This window comes from Phyllopteryx taeniolatus, chromosome 5 (genome assembly GCF_024500385.1).
Source record: "Phyllopteryx taeniolatus isolate TA_2022b chromosome 5, UOR_Ptae_1.2, whole genome shotgun sequence".
Lineage (NCBI taxonomy): Eukaryota > Metazoa > Chordata > Actinopteri > Syngnathiformes > Syngnathidae > Phyllopteryx > Phyllopteryx taeniolatus.
Genome location: NC_084506.1, coordinates 20,960,192 through 20,982,466, shown reverse-complemented (window position 1 = coordinate 20,982,466; position 22,275 = coordinate 20,960,192). Strand labels below are relative to the sequence as shown.

General features: G+C 40.6%; 1 protein-coding gene across 3 annotated transcripts in view; it reads right to left on the bottom strand.

Annotated features, from left to right (window-relative positions):
• The window catches only part of plxnb2b (plexin b2b), a 218,619-nt gene extending 201,853 nt beyond the window's left edge, over positions 1 to 16,766 (bottom strand). For all 3 annotated transcript variants that reach the window (XM_061773678.1, XM_061773676.1, XM_061773677.1), the window contains exon 1: positions 16,104 to 16,766. The gene's annotated coding sequence lies outside the window, so the exon portion shown is untranslated. The remainder of the gene's footprint in view (positions 1 to 16,103) is intronic.
• Between the last annotated feature and the right edge of the window lie 5,509 nt (positions 16,767 to 22,275).

The following is a 22,275-nucleotide window of genomic DNA, read 5'->3' as shown; positions in this document are numbered from 1 at the left end:
TTTCCTCTGGCCTCATTGGCGCACCAATGAACACGCACCATGGCCTATAATGCACTACTTTGCTCCATCTAATTGTAAATTGGGGTGAGAATCTCAGGGGTAACTTGCGATATATTTTACGGCTGATAAAGGTAATACAATAATTATGCAATCAATTGGTGTTCCCTTATTAAATGGTCTGCGCCCCTCTAAAGTACCCTATTTAAAGCATATTTAATTGTCAGTGCCAGTTTCACAGAATTTTCTAAGCCTCTTACACCAATCAACATCCCGACAGAGTTGATGTACCTCTTAAAGCAGTGGTTGACAAACTTTTTACACCAAGTACCACCTAAAAGAAATTACAAAAATGATTACTAAATTAAATGAAAATTCTACCTACATTGAAATTGCACACAAATAAAACTGTTCTATAGATTAAATGCAACTTTATTGTACTTAAAGGACGTACTGCATCTAATTCTGTCAATATTGGCACTTGTTCCATAGCTAAGGCCATAAAAATGATGACTGCAGAAGAAAAATCCTCCCCAAACAGACTCAGTAGTAATTTTAGGCTTGTTTTCTGATGGTAGACTTTCATTGCCAGCGTGTCGGGACAGTCCCGTCAGTGTTCTTCCCCAAGAAGTAACACTTCAACTTGGAAGAACGTGGCAGAAAACTGCACAAGCTGAAATAAAAGAGACACTGCTAATAAGCTTCTCTAACCTTGAATAGCAGCAAGCCTACTTGAGCTAATTACTGTAATAAAATGACCTCAGTTCCACTGACGGATCGATGTCGTGCGACCAACTCAGACGGGAAGTAGAACAGACGAAGCAGAAGCAGGACCAGAACCAGGAAGGAACACGACCACAGGGCTGCGTTACACATGGTAAAGGCAGAAAATGACTAAATTGGAGGCTACGTGCCAGGCTTGGGAGCTTGTGACTATCATGTGGATGCAAGTCAAGTTTGTACAACTTGTGTGTGCAACACTATACAGAGACAGTAAACACAAACAACACAATTTTCTCCTGGTGGAGTCATTCTTTCGCCGATTCGGGGGTTACTGTCACGCTGAAGGGTGAAATTACCTGAAGCTTTTAGGCCAAAATTGACTGCTATTTGGAACTGTTCACTCCACAAAAAGCATTATACTGCATCTCCATGATGATGTTCATCCGGTAACTATTCTCATTAGAAAAGCTAGTATTTCAGCAGGGATGTGTTCACTTTCTACAGCCACTGCAAAAGAGGAATCAGAGGAGACGCTTCCTCACGGGACATAAATAAACCGTGCAAGATGCACAAGTTATCTGCATGATCATCACATGTGTAACGCACTGTATAACGAGAAGGGAAGGAAAACTGTCTGCGCGATGTCCGGACGCCAGCAAAATGGAGCTTAAAAAGAACTTTTTTTTTTTCTTTTTTTTAGTTGCAAATGGCCAGCTTTGAAGCAGGCCTAGATGACTCAGTGAACAATAATACGCGTCATCAAGGCCAAGAGAACAGGAGAGTGAGCTGGGGGGCAAAACGCAGACTCCTAAAACAGAGTTATGATGACACCTCCGTGGATTTGCATTTCACAAGATGCGTAGATGCTGCAGGCAACACCAGGATTAATACCCACATAGACGAGAGAAACTCAAAGTAAAGCGGGGTACGCGCATAGCTTTTTTTTAACACTTTTTTTTTTTTTGTATCAGAGACCCCTAACACAATGAGGAAACAAATCAGCATGTGTATTTTAACTGTTCTTATAGTATGTGGTGTGTACACAAACATATCCGCCTAGAATCGGAACCTCCCTCCTTTAACCAACCTGTGGGAGGCAGCAAAAAAGTTGAGAAAAAAAGTAGTAGAAGAAAGATGGCTAACTGTTAGCTTAAGTTAAGTACTGTATACTGCAGCGGCAAACTCTTCTCGTCATTTTTATTGTGGTGGACGGTCGCTTCCTGATCGTTCCCTTTGGCTGGACCCAACTATGTGTTGACCACATACATACATAAGGCCTTGCCATCGCAAATAGAGAATAGGATTTTACATTTACGATTGTGTACGCTTCCACGGGGGCAGCTTATCCGCCTGCACAATGATGATAGCCAACTAAAGGCCTGGTTCGGAATGGCCGGCGTTAAGAAAATATCAAACTGGAACGCGGCATCAAGCCAAAAAAAAAAGCCTCATTTGGAGCATGATTTTTAATATTGCCACCTATTGCACAAACCTCCATTTGGCATAAGCCATAAGTAGTTTATCTTGGAAGCACCGTTTTTGGTGTACTGAAGTTAACCCCCAAATGCTTCACACAATTACTCCTTTTTCACTAAGCCTGTGGAGCCCAAACTAGTAACCATTCTTGAGGAACGAGTTCCAGAACCAGATACATCTGGAGTTCGTGGTGGCATGACAATAACTCACTGGAGCGTATTTGACTTGACTTTTCAGTACATTTTTTAAAGAGTGTATGGTGCACGGAGTATTTTTTATTTTTTTTTTGTGAGTACCAAAATTTATTATAAAGTCAATTACACATATTACCGAAATATGAATGATTAAAATATGGAATTGATATTTAAATTGTCCAATAACTACTACATTGTTAAACATCTAAAATATATTTCATATAATCAATACGATTTTATGCAATTAATTTCTTAGCTATTTCTAATATTTTATATTTCCCGCTCCTTGGCAGATGACTGAGTTTCATTTTATAGTTTCAATTTCATGACACTTTTCAATAGACTGCAATGTCATGAAATGAAGCCAATAAATACTGTAAATAAAAAAGGTTATGAAATAAATACATGGGCTCATGTCATTTAGTTAGCTTTGTATGAATTTAAATTTGGCACAAAAAGACCAGAAAAAGTTATGTATTTTTTATAAATATTCTTTTTGAGAAGTTTATTGACTATAGAAACCAGTCAATCGGGAAAATTAATTATTTAAATGTTACAAATAAAAACCATTATTCCTAATGCTACGATAATGATCCATCCATCCATTCATTTTCTGAGCCACTTCTCCTCACTCGGGTCGCGGGCGTGCTGGAGCCTATCCCAGCTATCATCGGGCAGGAGGTGGGAGTACACCCTGAACTGGTTGCCAGCCAATCGCAGGGCACATACGAACAAACAACCATTCGCACTCACATTCACACCTACGGGCAATTTAGAGTTTTTCAATTAACCCACCATGCATCTTTTTGGGATGTGGGAGGAAACCGGAGAGCCCGGAGAAAACCCATGCAGGCACGGGGAGAACATGCAGACTCCACATAGGCGGGGCCGGGGATTGAAACCCGGTCCTCAGAACTGTGAGGCAGATGATGATGATGATAATGATGACAATGTAAAAAATATATTTTATAATAAGGTTTCATCAAAATATTTATAGAAATGTGAATAATAAATATCTTGTGTAAGCATTTGAAAGTGTAAAATAGTAGATGAACAATTACCACATCAAAACCTAATGACTAGACTCCCGTCCCAGTTCTCCACAAAAGTTCCATGGACATTTGTACAAGTTGTTTATGCATAATCCTGCTCAGACAAACAGTGCAGCAATGAAAACATGACCTCCTTGCCTTAGCTAACAAATGGTGAGAGAGCCAAACAAACCCCAGCATAAATTATCTGGAACCTCTTCATATTTGCCATCAAGGCCTCGCCTATTGCCCAGTGTACTTGTTGTTATGCTTCACTTTGACTTATCATATTCCCTTGCCAAGATTTGGTGTTGCCCTCGGACCTTAATTTCCCCCGTGAGGATTGATAACCGACACCACCCTTTACCCAACTCCAATATTAGCTACCATATTTGTGAGCAGTGGTCACTAGCAAATGTCACCCTCTAAAGGTGAACGCGGTATAGCTTACATGACGTTCCCGCCGTCCTCTGTAAAACGCTCTGTCAGTTTGCAGATAAGTAACGGCTCCGCTGACATTTAATGAGGTTCTGGCTAACTTCAGCAATTGCTGTATGAACACATTTTAATAGGTCCCTCTTGGGTGGTGGCTGACCGGAAGCCCACACACATCCAGCTCATTTAACAGCAACAGGAGGAACATGGATGATGAAATTAAAAAAAATAAATAAAAATTTTAAAACATTTAAAAAGCTGATTTCATTTTGGTATTATCATTTCATTGTGGAACGCAATAAAGGCAGCCAGTCTTATCTGCATATGGTATTATCCCAGCGTGATAACAATAATATTAGCAGAGACACAAGACTTATAGACACCCATCTAACTGCCTGTTTGTATGGTTCATTCTGCATTAGATTCAATTTCATTAAAAGCACCAGGAGGTTTGATTTAAATGGTAAAATGTCTCCCTGAAAGCTCCAAGTATGAAGAACACCCTACTGTGGGTTTTCACCATGGAAACGCTTCTGCCTTTACAACTGGACTCCAGTTAAACCTCCAACTGCGCTTCTATTATAAAAGCATTCTAAAGCACAATTTAGCCTTCAAATTGTATGGACAGCATTTTGCGCAAGATGTGTCATTTTAGCAAAGCTATCATTCATTAGTGTATGTACCGTAAGTGTAACTAGTTTGTGAGCAGATTACCTCCTGGTTCATGCCGCCACTTACTCTGACTGCTTTCTGTCAACATTCACATCACCATAATACAGTATACTGTATGTACATTATGCATTCATTGTATGTTATAGTATTCTGTTCATGTATAGTTGTCACTCCACTGCTGTTTAATTCTCTACTGCTTATACAGGATATTGATACCCATCTTACCCACGACCCTAATGAGGATAAGTGGTATAGAAAATGGACAGATGGCTGCATGGCTGTATCAGTGTCTGCGTCATGGGAGGCTGTCATGGCCAAATGAGAACATCAATACAGGAAAAAACAGCCAGTTTGTTGATACACCCAAAGACGCCAAAGCCTTGTTTGAATAGGAATTGGTGTCAAGGAAGTATGTTGGAGTTATACATCTTGACTGAGAGATGAGATTTGTACATCGGGAAGGAGCTAAGTTTACCCTGGGTTGTTAGTGGGAGTTACGGAGAGTCTTTGCCGTATGTGGTGGCTTTTATCTAAATCATTTCATCTGTAAACCATTTATCTTTAATGATATTATTGTAAGATGAGTTTGAAATGATAAAGTGTTTGGGGATCACAGTTTGTGGTATATTTATGGTTTAAACTATTGATCTAGGCAATTATGAACATTTGAGGCGATAAGCATTACTTAGTTTTTTGCTATTCAGAGCAGGGCTTTGTCCCGATATCCCGCAATTGCCAGGGGATTACTGTACCCCTGAAGGTGTAAAATTTCTTGGTGTGTAAATTTGCTTGGTTAACCTGATTTTGTCTTGCCGTACATGCAGAACAGCGACACGGGAAAATGCTGGATTTTACAGGCACTGAAAAAGGGATATAGGAAAAATTTTTTTTTACAATTTTTAGACATTCCATCACTTCAATGGGTCAGTCGTAAAATATCTGTCACGTAAAGATTTTCCTCAGATAAACAAACTAAAATCTAAACATGCGCATCCAAATTTTGGGATACGTAGCATCAGGGGACACATCTGGTGGAGGCAAGCTCAAGTGTTTTTTTTTTTTTTAAAGCAGACATCTGTTATCAAAATGGTTGCATGGTGCCACATTTTGCAAGTGAAAGACTCCCATGATCCATGTGGTGCTTTATCTCCCCTATAAAAGTTTCACGGAGCACAGCTTACCTCTCTCCATTCGCCATAGTACCCCGTCCTCCCGCCCCCGACCCCCCACAAACTTTTCCCCCCCCCTTCCCCCAGGTTCCTGTGACCTTCATCCAGCTGCTGCTGGAGCACCGACTCCTCATGCATCTGTCACCCACCAGTCCTGGCTGACGCTCATGCTTGGTACTTTATAATTAATCGCCCAGTGTGCATAAAAAGAAAAAAAAGCTAGCAACGGGGCAGGGTGGGAGGGGGCCATCACTCGACGGTAACTATCCTATTAACATAAACCAGCTGGATGTCATATTCGCTGTAAAGCAGAGGTGATCATTAAAAATGATCCAGGCTTGAGAAAATTGGTCAGTTTGGGGATTAACTGTGAAAAAATTGATAAGAATGAAAAATGAATTGAGACCACTGGAGCCTTAGATGAATTCAAATGCACAACAACAGAGCCAAATTAAAAAGTATTTTGTGCACTGATCATGTTAATGATTTCTCACGATTACAAAAGTGATTTAAAGTAGGAAACAGATAGTGTAAATATGAATATGCTATGCTGAATATGAATATGCTCTTTAGTTGTATAAATCACTGCAAGTATTTACATTATTTTTCAAATGATCCCTTCGACAAAATTCCTAGAAAAATCACAATGTCCCATCATTGGTGAGTTGTTTTAAAATCAGGCCCGCAGACTACTCATGTGGTCCTAGCGGGCACCATGTTAGTAAACCTGGCAGACTATCAAGACTATGCCAAAGTCACATGTGGTGCTATGACTGAGAAGGCCAATTGTTTTGATGACTTGAGTTGTGTCTTTCACACATTAGGCAGAATTCTTAACAAACAATAAATTGGTTATAATTATACAATATCACACTGGAAGCAAAAGTAAACAAAACAATAAAAAGCCTATGGAAATTGTGTTTTTCCTGTCAAAATACAGACCATTGCTAGCCCAAAGAAAAAAGCAGGTTTTACAGACCTAAAAACACACTTTGCGACAAAAAGCTACAACCGATTGAAACTTGATGATTTTAATGACCACGCAGCATGACCGATAATGGCACTCCTGAGGAAAAAAAAAATGCATTACTGCTCGGAACAATTCCCATTATTAATTAATTAGCTTGAGGCTCACTCCACCTGAAAGCCACATAACTGAAGGTAGGAGTGATGTCACATCCAACACAGGCATACCACATTTACACAGAAATGAAACCTCGACTCATCCTCAATACGTTCAACTCTCAAATCAGCGGGGCGTATTTCCCCCTCCCCCCACAGTATGAGGCGATAGATCTGGTGTTAAGTGATAACTTCGCTCTGAAGTGTTTAACAGGTTTTGATCGCAATCTATGCCAGATTTACTTATCAAAGCACATGAAATAAATACATTAGCACAGCGAGTTTCTCACCAGTGCAAAAAGACAAGAAAGCAGCCTCTGGATCAGAATCAAACTGACGCCACCTCAACCCACCCAGTGTCATCACTGCTGTTCAATAGGCGTGAAAATTTGCCAGCATTACGAGCAGGTGTGCTTGACTTGCCCTGAAAAAGAAGATAGCATGAGTCTTTGTCAGCACCATCTGTTCAGTTGCCATGAGGACAAGACGTCTGTACTACACGTATATCTAGTCAATGCAAACACAATTCTGCTGATGGCTCTTTCCCATCAACACCTAGCGGAAGTTATGGTATCCTTTATGATAAGTTTTTCCCTGCTCCCACAATCCTCTAAAAGAATATCATTTCACACAGTCGCCGTCTTGCCTGTGACACTACCTCATGCCTTTTGGCCATGTGTGGTTTGTAAACACAGTGACATTGGAAATGGCTTGTGAAAATAAATCTTTAGGAGGTCCTGTGTTTATGACAGAGATCCGTATCTACAGCAGCGACTAGTTTGTGGCGCACCGTTTGTAAAGTCCAAACATAGTATGTTGGTACAGTCACATCACCGACACAAAATTTTATCCACTAAATGTGTGAATTCCACCGCAGGCACGACAAACAATCTGTTTTCTAGCAACTGGCTCCATCATATTGTGAAAACTATGTACAAACAATAATACAATTTGGAACAGACAAACACACAGGTAGCTAACAATTTCGATGGTGAAAATAATATACCTGTACTAACAAATACCTTGTTGGATGCTGCCGCGAAAGAGGGAATTTAAGTGAAGATCAGGAAGTGATTGTCCTTGTCATCATCTTGTCGTGTTCATGACTAACTATGCCTCTGCTATGCCTCAGCCTTAATACTTGTTACTTCGAAGAGGCAATGGACCATTCAAAGAGCAGCGGGACAAAGTCCTCATCAACAAATGACATCAAAACAACATATGACACGCCAATCATCCCAAAGTCGCACAAACAGAGTGAACTATACACCATTATGCATTTACAAAATGAGTATATTAAAGATTAAATAATATGTTTTTAGCATTTGACATCAGTATTACAACTGGGGGGGGGGATAATAATTCATTCATTATATCAATGTTCCTACAATCCAACTGCATTGATCATCCCTTAGCAAAGTTAGCCTTCCGGTTGAAAATATATTGATTTAAATCATTTTAAAAGATAATCAATCGATTGTATCGATACGAGGAAATAACGCATTGTTTTTACGCACAGCAAACTTTATGTGGAGGTGTGTTTGTGTTGAATTTCCAAAAATATGCTTGTAATTCCTTTTATTTAGCTTTATTTTTCAGTTAGCACACACCAGTTAGCGTCCCCCAACACACTTAGCACGCAAAGCCGGCGAGCGAGAAATTATCAATATGGATAAGTGGGTCTTGGTGCACGTTGAAGCCTTTCAAGGTCTCTATCTTAGCTTAGCTCACTAGCCACTAACATAGAGCAGTGTTTGTGATCAACCAACCGCTCAGCACAGATCAAGTATGAGTGGAAAATGTTATGAATGTGATTATCGTGTGAAAATGTGTACGTGCAGTAGAAATGCTTTGCTCAATGTGCGACCAAATGCGGCCCTCAAAGAATAATTTTTGTAACTTTTGAAATAAACAATAGCAGAATAGCAGAGTACGAGGAGGATGGCTGGGGAAGAAAAAAATCCATAACAAAAAAGAGAGCGAGTGACAACGTCAGCTACTGGACGCCGTTTTGAAGCCTCACTTTGTTGTGCTACAAAGAGCATGTTTGTTACTTCTTTACTAGCTCTCCATGTATCATTAACAGTATTCCTAAAAGCTTTTCCCTTGTGTAAACCTCATGGTGCTTCGTTTTTAGCCATCCCATACAACTAAAAATATGCACGGAGAGGAATTGCCCCCTAAAATATGCATGCCTAGAACTGGCCCTGTTTCCATGTACTTTTCATCTCTTCTGAGACCCGTAAAAGGGGAAAAGTCTGAATCAGAGAGTGAGTGAGTCTCATCTATCAGTCAGTGAAAGAATAAGAAGCAACTGAGCGTGCAGGCAGCTGTTCGCCAGGGCTTTTCATAAATGCTTTGTTGTTTTGTTGAAATGCCTTAACACTTATTCCATGAGAGTTTTGTTTTGTGATTGCAGTTTATTGTTTAAACTTGCATTTCGGTTTGTACTCTCACGTTATGACTTATCACTTGATTCTCCTGGATGTGTAGATGGTAGTCGTTACTCTGTTCCTTTTGTCCTTGTTTATATTTTAAAACTCATTCACTGCCAGTCCTCCATGTTAACATGGATATTTGAATACAACAGCAGTCAACGGCAGTGAATGAGTTTTAAGTTTAGGGTTGTTCAGGTAATTGATTACTCAATGAATTATGGTTCAAAACAACATCAAATGCATTTTTTTTTTTTTTTTTTAATCTGGTTAAATTAAACTTGTGTTGCTGGCTGGCTAGCTCCCCACAGCGTGCATGAAGTGGGCCAGTCTGTCAACGACTCCCAGGCCACTTTTTCCACCCAGTCCCGTGGCTGATACACCCCTAATTAAAACACATCACAATTAATGACGTTCCATATTTCTATGCAGGCGGAAGTTAAAATCATCCCTTAAGCCAAGGGGCCACATTCTTGAGCAGTTCAGCTAGGGCACTGAAAACTCTACCACTGAAAAATACAGCATAAAAATTTGTGAAACATGCCTCTGACTGCTTAGGGTGAAAGGAGAGTGAAAAGTACAACTCGGCCATAATGATGATTGTGTTTGGAAGCCTGCAGACAGAATGTTTGACACTGCACTGAAGATCATTGTAGCCAAGGCTGAGTGGTTAAGGGGTAGTTTAAATGACCAAAAAAGTCATTTTGGCCAAGACTGTTTTTTGGAGCCTAAACCCACAAAACTGAAAGGAACACTATTATATTTTCCACATAAATACTGAAAGTGGTCATCTTCGCAACAAAAACAACAATGGTGGACCACAGCGCTTGGAGAGTTTCAAAACATTTCAGCGGCAAAGTGTTATTTAGCACACCGCTACGGCAACCACTGGCGACACATCACTCACACACACAATTTAATTCTAAAGCCACACACATGCCAAAGAAGAGTATTCTAAATACGTTGATGAGCATGGCTGTAGTAGTTCTTCACAAGGTGACAATGGTAGATACAAACCGTGCGATAGTTATTGCATAACAGTGTTAACGTTGATCACTTGGACAACAATGACGTTTGCAAATGAAATCTTTTTAAGAGACAAATACATCAGGTCCTCAGTTTAAAACGGAGTAATGTTCCTAGTCTATCACCAACTCACGCTAAACCAGTAGTAAAGTCATATTTAGTTAATATTTGTATGAAAAACACTTCTAGGCCATAAATCCAAGTCAATCAAATTAAAAAAAAAAACAGTAGCTAAGGTGGTAACTGAGCATGCCTCCTTGTGTCGTGTGACCGCATATTTTTAGGCTAGTTCATTACACAGTGTGCACCGTTTGTAACCTTGAAATCCATCCATCCATTTTCTGTACAGTTTATCTTCACTAGGGTCACGGGAGTAAGCTTGAAATTTCAATTACATTAAATATCACTAGGAAAAACACAAAACAACAAATTTCGTTGATCAAATACTTACGAACAATGAAATAATTGTCCAAAAATCTTTCCAAAATATTTTTAATAAGATGGGAGAATCTCTTTCTGAATGTTCGGTCATCCTGTTTCTATATCAGTCGTCTGTGTGTCCGTGGTTGGAGTTTACTTCCTGTAGCTGACGTCATGATCATCATCTTTGGTCAACTGGATGAGACAGAATAACGTTAGTCTTAACTAGTTTGTGCGCAATAAGGCACGCTCAATTACTGCAGCACTTACTGTTTTTCTTTTCATTGTTTTATATTTATGGCCTAGAAGTGTTTTCATACAATTATTGACTAAAACTGTTACTCTACAAGTGTGTTAGCATAGTGATAAGCCGACTGAACATTTCGAATTACGCACATATTCAGGTTACACCACAGGAACAGAACTCTGCTGTAAACCAAGAAGCCCCTGTAATTAACTATAGTTCTCTACAAATACTGTAATGTGTACACGTGCACAATATTTTAATAAAAGGCTCCTAACATTGTGTGCTACTGGATGTAGAACAGTGGAAGCCAGTTCCATGTGGCATTCACACACAAGAATTGAGGGAGCAAGCATAATAGTTAGCATGATCACACCTAGGAGGCCAGTTGAACTTGATCTTTTATCTGTAGAGAATGGACGGGGGTGCTAAAGTGCTGAGTGGAAAGGGTGTCAAGGGTTAGCTGTGTGAAGTGCAAACAATGCCGCACTGGAACAGGGCGCTCAGATAAGAGAGGAAAGTTTGGAAGGCGGTAGCTGAGGACAAGGGGGGGATTGTGCAGTGAAGTGGGTGGATGCGGTTAAAAACAGATATGATCAGAAATCCACCTCAGCGTGACGTCGCCTCGTCTTCGGCTAATCCTCGGACGTGAAAAGACGAACCGATCTCAAAATCAGGGGGAAATCTCAATTCCCCAGATTCCTCCGCCAGCCACCTAACACCAAGCCAAAACGCCCTTCACGCATCTGTCCACGCTCGATGTGAACTGTAGCGGTAGAGGATTGCATATGGCCTTTTACTCATGCGCACCGCACCGCTTTTATGAGCATTCACTTATAAAATCCATGCCTGAGTAGGAAGATTTTGGTCAAATGGCTTCCAAGCAACTAACAGTCATGGCTCAAAGGGAAAGTAGGTTTATGTTGACATGATGATAGTGATTTAGGTCAGATCCTGCTTGCCTGTTTTGGTGGGAGCAGGAAGATTATCTTGTAATTCTAAATGAGCTACTTGCCATGAACCAATTGCATAAACACTAATCATGCATCGGCTTGTTTCCTGACGTTTTTTTATTTGCATGCTCGGGATTGCTTGTTCCTTGCAAGGATTATGTTGGGGTTTTTCTTTCAAAATGAAAATGACATAAATCAGTAATCCAAAGCAAAACAAAAAGGCTGGGATAAAATTGACCTAAAAAATATTCTCTCTGAGACAAATGCGAGGCGTGCATCCAAGACTGAGCACGGTTTGGTCTGTAAGAGGAGGAAATGGACAATAAGCATCCAAAAACACTGAAGAACTTAAGAGCAGAGTGCGCAATTGCTTCTTTGCTGGTCAGATGTTATTTGACTGCATGCAAAAATAGTCTTGAGTGGATCTAACCACCGAGTTTCATTACCATAACAAGTGGACTACTACTGAAAAAAACAGACAGTCATGCAAATGGCAGGGTTGCTCTGCTCGGATATAGCAGGGCATGAGATTTCCTTCTGTTTTTGGGATTGTTTTGCAAAGTCTTCTCTTGGCTGCGATGAAAAAGTGCGCTGCGCTTGCCGGGGACCAGGGGGAAAACATTTATCACCGCTCTCCTCGCCACTGATAAGGTGTCTCCATTTATTCAGAGTGGACCAGATAAAACCCGAATGAAGCATTTGTTGCGGCGATGGCAGGGAAGAGGGTGCGGTAGCTTGTGTGTGTCCGTGTGAGCAGATGGCTTCGATGGGAGAGCATCCTTACTCCCGCAGCCCCCCTCCAGCCAGCAACAGCGGCCCTCTTTCCTGCTTCCGCATGCCCCCAACCATGTTAATCCATCCTTCTGCGAGACTGTTTGTATAATGTTATTTAAAGGGAAATAATCCCTTGTGGGGGGTTGGGGGGGAGGGGGGGGGGCAATCCCATGTACAGTAGGCCTATGCTCAAGGGGCGCATGGCGGCCGGAGTGTGAATAAAGAGACGATTTAGAGTGACAAGCGGGGTGAACAGAGGACTGTTCTGACTGGGGAGACGCACACAGACAGAACCACGCAGGAAAAAGACACTGAATAGTGCCTCTGTCCACTTTATCCTCACCGCAGACAAGAAAGGAGGAAGAAAACAAACAGACAACGCTCACTGCAACTTCAACAACTGTTAATGTGCTGTCCAGAGGCGAAAACACAAGAATTTGTCTGGGCATGTTACTACCAAAATACCATACATTCCATATTACGAGCTACTGTCATGCAGCACGGTAGAGCAGTGGTTGGCACAGGTACATGTTCTCCCTGTGCTTGCGTTGATGCGGAGGAGAAAGGTCACCATGTCAGATTATCGGTTCAACCATTAGTTACAATACATCCTATGGTGTTCTCTGAATTTATCATGGCGCATCTGTCTCATATCCCATATTTCCGATTTGGGCTCATTTGGCTGAATTCCTTTACAGGAGTTCAGGTTCAAGTTTCACCCTTGGAATTGGCCCAAAATATTGCTTTGAAACAAAATGGCTGACTTCCTGTTCATTTTAGGACATATATTCCTTGAGACTTTTTTGTGCACCCTGTTATTGATTGATGAAGCTGCTGTTAATTTTTTTTTATGTTTGTCTGCAAATATGTGTGACTTTTTGGGTAAGTTAAAGCAAAGCAAAAAATGCCGGCCAGACTAAGATGTAAAAATCCTGGCTGGAAGGCACAAAAAGTGTCCAGGGAAAGTATGTCTGGTCACCAGAAAGGCCTTTTACCTCAGGGTGTTAGTATTTCCCTCTCTAAACACTCAATTGTTAAGTTAGCAAATCTAACAACTACAAACACGCCTCAAGTACATCGTAGTGCCTTTTGGAGTCGTACATCATTGTACCTTTTGGAGTCTTGTCTCTGGGGTAGCACCTCCTTAAAGGCTTTGAACCCCCAAATAACCCATTTGAGTACATACTGACGATTTGATTGTATTTACTATGCGTGTTGTACCAGTCCCAAGCCCGGGGGGGGGGGGAATAAAAATAAATAAATAAATAAACGGGTGGGTTGTGTCAAGAGGGAAATCAGAAGTACTTCATGCGACTGACTGACTGCGGCAACCCAATTGGACAAGCCGAAAGTCACAACAACTATGTCTGTCGTATGTTGAAAAACCGTTATCTTATTTACCTGATTTAAGACGGACTGTATTAATCCAACATGTGGCATGTTTTTAAGTACTTTTACAATATCTGTCATGGTGTGACACATCTGGCGAATACAGTACATCAGGGTTCAGGAACGCATGGCTCGCGAGCCAAATGTGGCTCTTTTGATGACGGCATCTGGGTCGCAGATAAATCTTAACTGACATTTCTTAACACGATAAATAATTAATAATTCCGCTGACATTTTAGAGTAAAACATTACAAAAATTAACATTCTTATGCATTTTAATCAATTCATCTATCCATTTTCGGCCGCAACGCAGTAATTTATATGATCCCAGCTGTCCTCACAGTTAAAAAACATCAAGACCAACCTACGATCATGTTTAACGGATGGAAGCCTCAACGCCTGCATGAATCGTAACCTCACCATGTATAAACCAGACTACAAAGCCATCAGCAACACCATGCAGCACCAGAAGTCGCATTAACAGTAAGATGCATTTTATTTATTATTAGTTAGCTTCAGTATAACAATGGTATTAAAGAGTACATAATTATAGTCTAAAATAGTTAGTCTTGCTTGAAAGATGCACACATTAGTTGTATTAAGTGTTAAAAAATATTATATGGCTCTCACGGAATTACATTTTAAAATATGTAGCTTTCATGACTCTCTTGGCCAAAAAGGTTCCCGACCCCTGCAGTACATTATAAATGAAACTGATCACAAAAAATAAATACAAGTACAGAGATGAATCGCACTAATGCGAAGGAAACATGCTGATCTGGAATACCACAGTCCAAAACCGATTGAGTGGCATGTTTGATATGTTCAATAAAAAACATTCCAATACCCGAGTCACATAACAAATCTGTCATATCTAAACATATACACAGCTTTTGTTATTGTGGGAAAAAAAACTGAAAGAATAACTTCCATTCATCTATTTTTGTAAACATAATCCCACCAGCTGACTTTGGCCAAGAGTCACAACAAATATGAATCACATTTGACCGCTGCACTAGGAGTGAAAAGCAATAAAATAACTACAATACACATGGATTGTCAGTGCAAAATTTGCTAATTTCAAGTAGCAGAGTCCAAACGCGAGTGACACATAATAGTGTATGTTGAACAAAACAATTGCTTAAATCTTTTACAATACTGGGCATAACACGACATTTTCATTTCTGGCATACAAATTCCCTTCCAAAATTGAACAAAAACTATCACTGAAACAGTGACTTCTGTCCATCCTTTTTCTAAAGTGCTTGTCCTCATTAGGGTTACAGGGGAGCTGGAGCCTTTTCCAGTTGACTTTGGGCAAGATGCTGTACACCCTAGACTGGTTGCTACCCATCCGCATGGCACAGAAAAGCCAAACAACAATTCACACTCACATTCACACCTATGAATTTCAAGTCTTCAATCAACATAGCGTGTATGTTTTTGGAAGGTAAGGAGGAAGCCAGTGTAACAGTGGAGACTCCACACACTGAGCCAAGATTCTATCCCGAGACCTCTTGATTGTGAGGCAGACATACTAAACACTATTTCACCATGCTGCATGAAACAGTATTGAATTAATGCGAATTAATGTCTTGCCCTAATCCAGGGTTTCTCCAGTTCAAACTTCATTCAACTCATAAATGGCAGAAATTTGAAACCGGCTTGACCCCCGGGTATGTACAGTATTCCCCACACAGTACACTTTACATGACTTTATAGCAACAAATTTGAATTTGAACAAACCCAACTTGCCGTCAAACTGCGTGAAGCAGAGACCATTTTGGCTCCAGCAACTAAACATGGGGAAAACCTGCTTTTTATGTACCAGGCAGAGCCTAAAACTGAATGGCATTCCTTAATTATCATGATCCATTTTTACACACATCACACGACACATGGGCACAATGCAATGCTTGTGAAATGGAACAACAGTAATGTTAGGGAAAACTTGCTGGTTTAATGTACGAGGGAGACAGGAACAACTGATACTAAAGTGCTTCAAGTGAACAGAAAAACAAAACAAAACAAAAAAAAACTCACCTCGGAGAAGGAGAGAAGGTATAGTGAGCCAAAAGCGACCCACAAGGTCCACAAATGGATGAAGCGCCTTGGTTGTTTTGCGTTTGAAAAAGAAGCCAGTTCACGTGTTCCTCCCCGTGGTGTGCTTCTCCGAGGAAAGGCACTAATTCCTGCTCAAAGCTCCTCGCCGCGCATCGAAAATGTCAGCGACACGGAAGGAGGACGAAGGAGGGGGAATAGGGGAGAAAAAGTATTCGACAAACGCCCCTGTGGGGTTGGCGATAAGCGGCTAATGTTCCTTCCACGCCCAGGTACCGAGTCACATGTTCACGTCCAGGTGTGCTTCCTGGAACCGCGACACACCTGTGGGAGCCGCTCACTCGCCCACGGAGATCCGGTAGAAGTGGAGCGGGTGGCCGACTCGCGGTGGCTCGCCAGCGGCAACGGGAAGGACCGAGCTCCGGTGTGAGCGCCGATGCTACTACTGCTGCTGGTGCACGCGAGTCGCAGCCGGCAAAGAAGACGAAGGATGAGGAGGAGGAGGAGTGGCGAACGGGAAAGAAGAAACTCGACTGTGAGTTGGGGTTGTCTGTTTGACTCGCTGCCGGGAATGTTTTCCGCGGGCGGTGAGAGCGGCGAAGGGGGGAGAGCGAGTGGTCCAACCAGCGAAGAGTCCATACGAGGGGAGGCGGTTCCTGCGTGGGGAAAATGACATAACAGCGGCGCCTCGACTTACGAGTTTCATTCGTTCCGTGACCACGCTCGCATTTCAAATGTGCAAATCCTTCCCCGTTGAAATTAAAGGAAATACCATTAATCCGCTCCAGCCCAAAAAATAAAATAAAATACCAAAAACACAATTTGTTGTAATGTGTTTGACATAAAGAAAAGTAGCGCGCTACATTATTGTACCTTGTAAAAACGTCCATCCATCCATTTTCTTTACCGCTTATCCTCGTGTCGCGGGCGTGCTGGAGCCTATCCCAGCAATCTTCGGGCGGGAGGCGGGGTACACCCTGAACTGGTTGCCGGCCAATCGCAGGGCACATAGAAACAAACAACCATTCGCACTCACATTCACACCTACGGACAATTTAGAGTCTTCAGTCAACCTACCATGCATGTTTTTGGGATGAGAGAAGAGGCAAACCCCACACAGGCGCGGTCTGGATTTGAACCCCGGTCACCAGAACTGTGAGGCAGATGTGCTAACCAGTCGACCACCGTGCCGGCCTTGTAAAAACATACAGTAATTAAATGAACACATTGAATGTAAAGAATTAAATAGTTTGTGCGTCATGATTTCATGGTCCAGTGCCCATTGACATTGTGCTGCTTCTGTTGTGTGCGCCTTGGCCAACAAGAGGCAGTACGGGCCTTATGCAGAATGTCACATGAACAAAACTGATTGGTGGACTTCCTGTGTATATAAGAATAACTACAGGATGACGACAAGATGGTTTGAACCCAAATTTGCTACAATATTATTTTCTTTGTTGCTGTCGTCTTACGGCAAAAGTTAAATGCCTGTATATCATTTATTTATACATACATGATATGAGGTATGTAAACACGAATGGAGCCTAAACATCAGACATATTTGGTAGCTCTTGAAGACATCTTGTGTCAAACAAAATACTTTGTACCCATTTAGTATTTCTACAGGTGCTTTATCCCGATCTCCAGCCATAAGGATCTGCCAATGACCTGAACTGGAAGGCAGTGCTTTGTCCTGTTTTGCCAAATGCAGAAGTTGGTTGTGCATAACCCCTATAATGCTTACGTAATAAATACACAGAGACGACAGTCTCTTCTAAACTCAGTAAGCTGCAGTAATATTAGCTGTTTTTCGCAGAGGGTAAAGAATACTGTATATGGTTGTGAGTACAGTATTGTTATATTATCTGTCTTCATGTGTTGCTGCATCATGTTCAAATATCCTCTGCTTGAAGTGTTATAACTACCATAACATCGATGGTAGTTTTGTTAGTCCAGCTATGCTGTTTTGCATTATGATTTAGCATTAAGCTAGTAGACTTTTTATAAGGCAAAGTTATGTGGTTTGGTTAAACACACAATGTGTAAGTCTCTGTGTTTGACGTTTAGTTTGACAGTTAACTTCAACTGGGAGTGGCAAAACCGCTTGGTAAAACAAGCATATTTACAGAAATAGCGATGATCTTAGCTCGAATGATTCACAAATTTAGGCTCATTCCAAAATTGGAAGACAATTTAGGCCCTAACAGTTTTGAAAAACAGACCATTTATTTGATAATTGAGGGTTACGTTCCCCCCCCCCCCCCAAAAAAAAACAAACAAACAGGTAATAAACCATATTATTTCATTTTTTCGACTCAACCAACAACAGTACACATTTTATGAGCTATATTATTTGTCATATAATGTACAATATCTTGTTGTATTTAGCGCAATCCTGCTACAATTACCAAGGCACGGGGAAAACCTACATTTTAAAACAATACCTGAATAAATCCTTTACAATTAAATAAAGTGTTATTTTATTATTATTAATAATAATAATTTTATATTTTATATAATAATAAGAATAATTATTATTATTATTATAAAACTAATTTTATCTGTTATATTTGATATGTAAGTTGGTCATTAAGAGGGAGAGCCATTCTATATTAATATTAATATTTGCTATTTTAAATAATATTTAAGAATCACTTTTACTCGGCTATATTTACATTTTCTCAGGTCAACTATAGTATAATTTACATGACAAGTGCAATTTTCTGTATTTTGTGCATGGAATATTTGAAAAATGACTTTATATATGTGAGTTTATGAATTTTTATCTGATAAAACAGGGAAAATATATTTTCCTTTGTGTTTCGGATAAAAAGAAACCATAAAAACATAAATTAGAGCTACAGTGCTTATTTTTGAGAAATGTAGTACAGTATCACCCTCAGAGGAAAAAAGATTCCCATCCTCTGCTTTAGACTGTGCATGTATGCCTAATTTTGTGACCTGTGGCTGTATATTGACGTGTGTGCAACATTAAAACATCGCTGCATGTATTTTTGTTTCACAAACCATTGTTTCCAACAGGGTGGCTCGTTAGAGCGTCTGCCTCACAGTTCTGAGGACTGGGGTTCAATCCCCGGACCCGCCTGTGTGGAGTTTGCATGTTCTCCCCGTGCCTGCGTGGGTTTTCTCCGGGCACTCCGGGTTCCTCCCACGTCCCAAAAACATGCATGGTAGGTTAATTGAATTCTCTAAATTGCCCCTAGGTGTGAATGTGAGTGCGACTGGTTGTTTGTTTATGTGTGCCCTGCGATTGGCCGGCAACCAGTTCAGGGTGTACTCCCCCTCCTGCCCGATGATAGCTGGGATAGGCTCCGGCACTCCCACGGCCCTAGTGAGGAGAAACGGCTCAGAAAATGGATGGATGGATGGATGTTTCCAACAGAGAACTGACACATTTTCATTTGCGATTTGCTTGACGCTTCAGTTACACCGGCTACACCCTTGACAACAGATATTTTTATACCCTATGAATCGCAAATGTACATGCTTGACATCCAAGACTGGTTTTGATTATACTATCAGCATGAATATTTTACTAGAAAAGAAAATATTTTATCATTACCCAACCTTTAAATTCCATTTACCTGCTTACACTGTGTGCACACAACAGTAATAACAGGCAACACATCTAATACACAGCCCTGTTATTTCATAACAAAAAGGACATGTATTGGCATTAACTATTGTGAGCTGTATACTTAGGCCTTCACTCAACTGTATAGCAAAGCAGGTCAATGATGTCAAATGATTCATGTATTATATCACTTTTACAAATGCATTTTGATTTCATTTGCATTTAGCGTCACTCAAATGTATTGCAAATATTGCATGTTGATATTTGCGATGGTTTGTAACTGCTATTGCTGCTACTGGAAACCAGAATTTCCTTTGGGATCAATAAAGTGTCCACCGATCTACCGTGTTGTAGTCTTTAGTTTGTTTAATGCACTGATGTGAAATGTGAGTCCTAAGAGTGAAGCAAGAAATTAACCTTGTACTTTGTGATCTTGAGTCCAATATCATATAACAGAGTCATTTTGGCACAGTCAATTTTGTAGCTTCTGCCGGGACTCAGTGTGGCTCTGTGTCATTTCTGTGAGTGATTTATAGGCATGCAAATGAGGTTGCCCGGTTAGGGACACGCTTGGTGTCTGCCCAGGTGGACTGGCGACGTTGTGACGCTGGCTGAGAGCTGACACAGGCACAAAGCTGGCAAGAGATTCACGCGGTGAGATGGGGGAGATGGCCGTCACAGTTCCTCACGGTGACTGATGAGCTACAGGAGAATATAGGCCAAGCCAGACAAGTGTCAGGGAAGCGGACACCTCGAGAGGCTTACACCCCCAACCCTAAATCACATACAGGAGGAGTGTTCAATGTGTCCAAACGTGTTTGTCCGAAGAGTAATGACGCTACTTACTCTCGGACGTGATACTCCAAAGGGATGTCGCTGACCAAGAAAAGCTAAGTGAGAACAGAAATTGAGGTTTATCTATAGATGGGAAAACTCCAAATTGTCGTACCAATAAAATTTCACTTGAAGACTCTCAATTGCCTTGAATTAAAAAAAATGAAATAAATAACATAAAAATAAAAACACAAAGGTTAGGTTCAGGGTTTTACCAAACCAAATATGGGTGGACACCTTGAAGAATACAAATTATAATTCATTGTTGACAAACACAAGTATGTTAGGTTCATTGGAGTCTCTCAATCGTCTTCAGTTTACAAAACATGTATGTATACTTGGTTCTTTGAATACTCTCAGTGCCTTCAATATTCACAATAAGTATGTTAGGTTCATTTAAGTATGCTAATTGTCTTCAGTTAAAAAAACAAAACATTAATACTTGGTTCAACTGAAGACTCTCAAGTGCATTTAATGTCTCCAAATATGTTGGGTTCATTGAAGTCTCAGTTGTCTTCAGTTTACAAAAACAATTACGGTATGTTTGGTTCATTGATGACTCTCAAGTGCCTTCAGTGTTTACAAAAACAAGTGTATTAGGCAAATTGAAGTCTCTCAATTTTCTTCAGTTCACAAAACAACGTATTTTAGGTTACGTGAATAATCTCAAGTGCCTTCAATGTTCACCAAAACAAGCATCCATCCATTCTCTACACCACATATCCTCTTCAGGGTCACGGGGTGCTGGAGCCTGTCCCAGCTGACTTCGGGCGAAAGGTGGACTATACCCTGAACTGGTCGCCAGCCAGTCACAGGGAGACTCACATTCACACCATCACTGAGTGGGAACTGCCTGCAGCGAAGTCAGGCGAATGTACCACTACACCGTCAGTTAGTCAAAACAAGCATATGTTAATTGAAGTCTCTCAATTGTTCTCAGTTTACCTAATGTTAGGTTGACTGAAAACGCTCAAGTGCTGTCAATGTTTTAAAAAACAAACATGTTAGTTTCATTGAAGTCTCTCACTTGTCTCCAGTTTAGGAAAAACATCCATGCTGGGTTAATTGAAGTCTCTCACTTGTCTTCAGTGTGCAAAAACGTTTTATGTCCAGTGAAGATTCTCAAGTGCCTTCAATAATCACCAAAACAAGCATATTAGGTTAATTGAAGCTTCTCGATTGTCTTCAGTTTACAAACAAAATGTGTGTTAGGTTCACTGAAGCTTCTCAATTGTCAATTTACAAAAAACAAGTAGTATGTTAGGTTTATTGAAGAGTTTTAAGTGCCTCCCAACCTTTACTAAACCAGTATGTTAGGTTAATTGAAGTCTCTGAATTGTCATCAATTTAAAAAAAAAAAAAAAAAAAAGCTTGTTTGGTTTCACTGAAGATTCTCAAGTGCATTAACTCTGTACAAAACAAGCAGGTTAGGTGAATTGAAGTCTCTCAGTTGTATTCAGTTTACAAAAAAGACAAACGTATGTTAGGTTGATTGAAGTTTCTCAAGTGTCTTTGATGTTTACCAAAACAAGTACATTAGGGTAATTGAAGTCTCTCAATTGTCTTCAGTTTGCACACACAAAAAAAAAAACATGTCCGATTGATTGAAAACTCTTAGTTGTTTTCAGTTGACAAAAACAAGTATGATAGTTTCATCGAAGATTCTCAAGTGCCTTAGAGGACAAGTCAGACCCAAGGTTCAGGCCGGAGATTGGTTGCCATGAG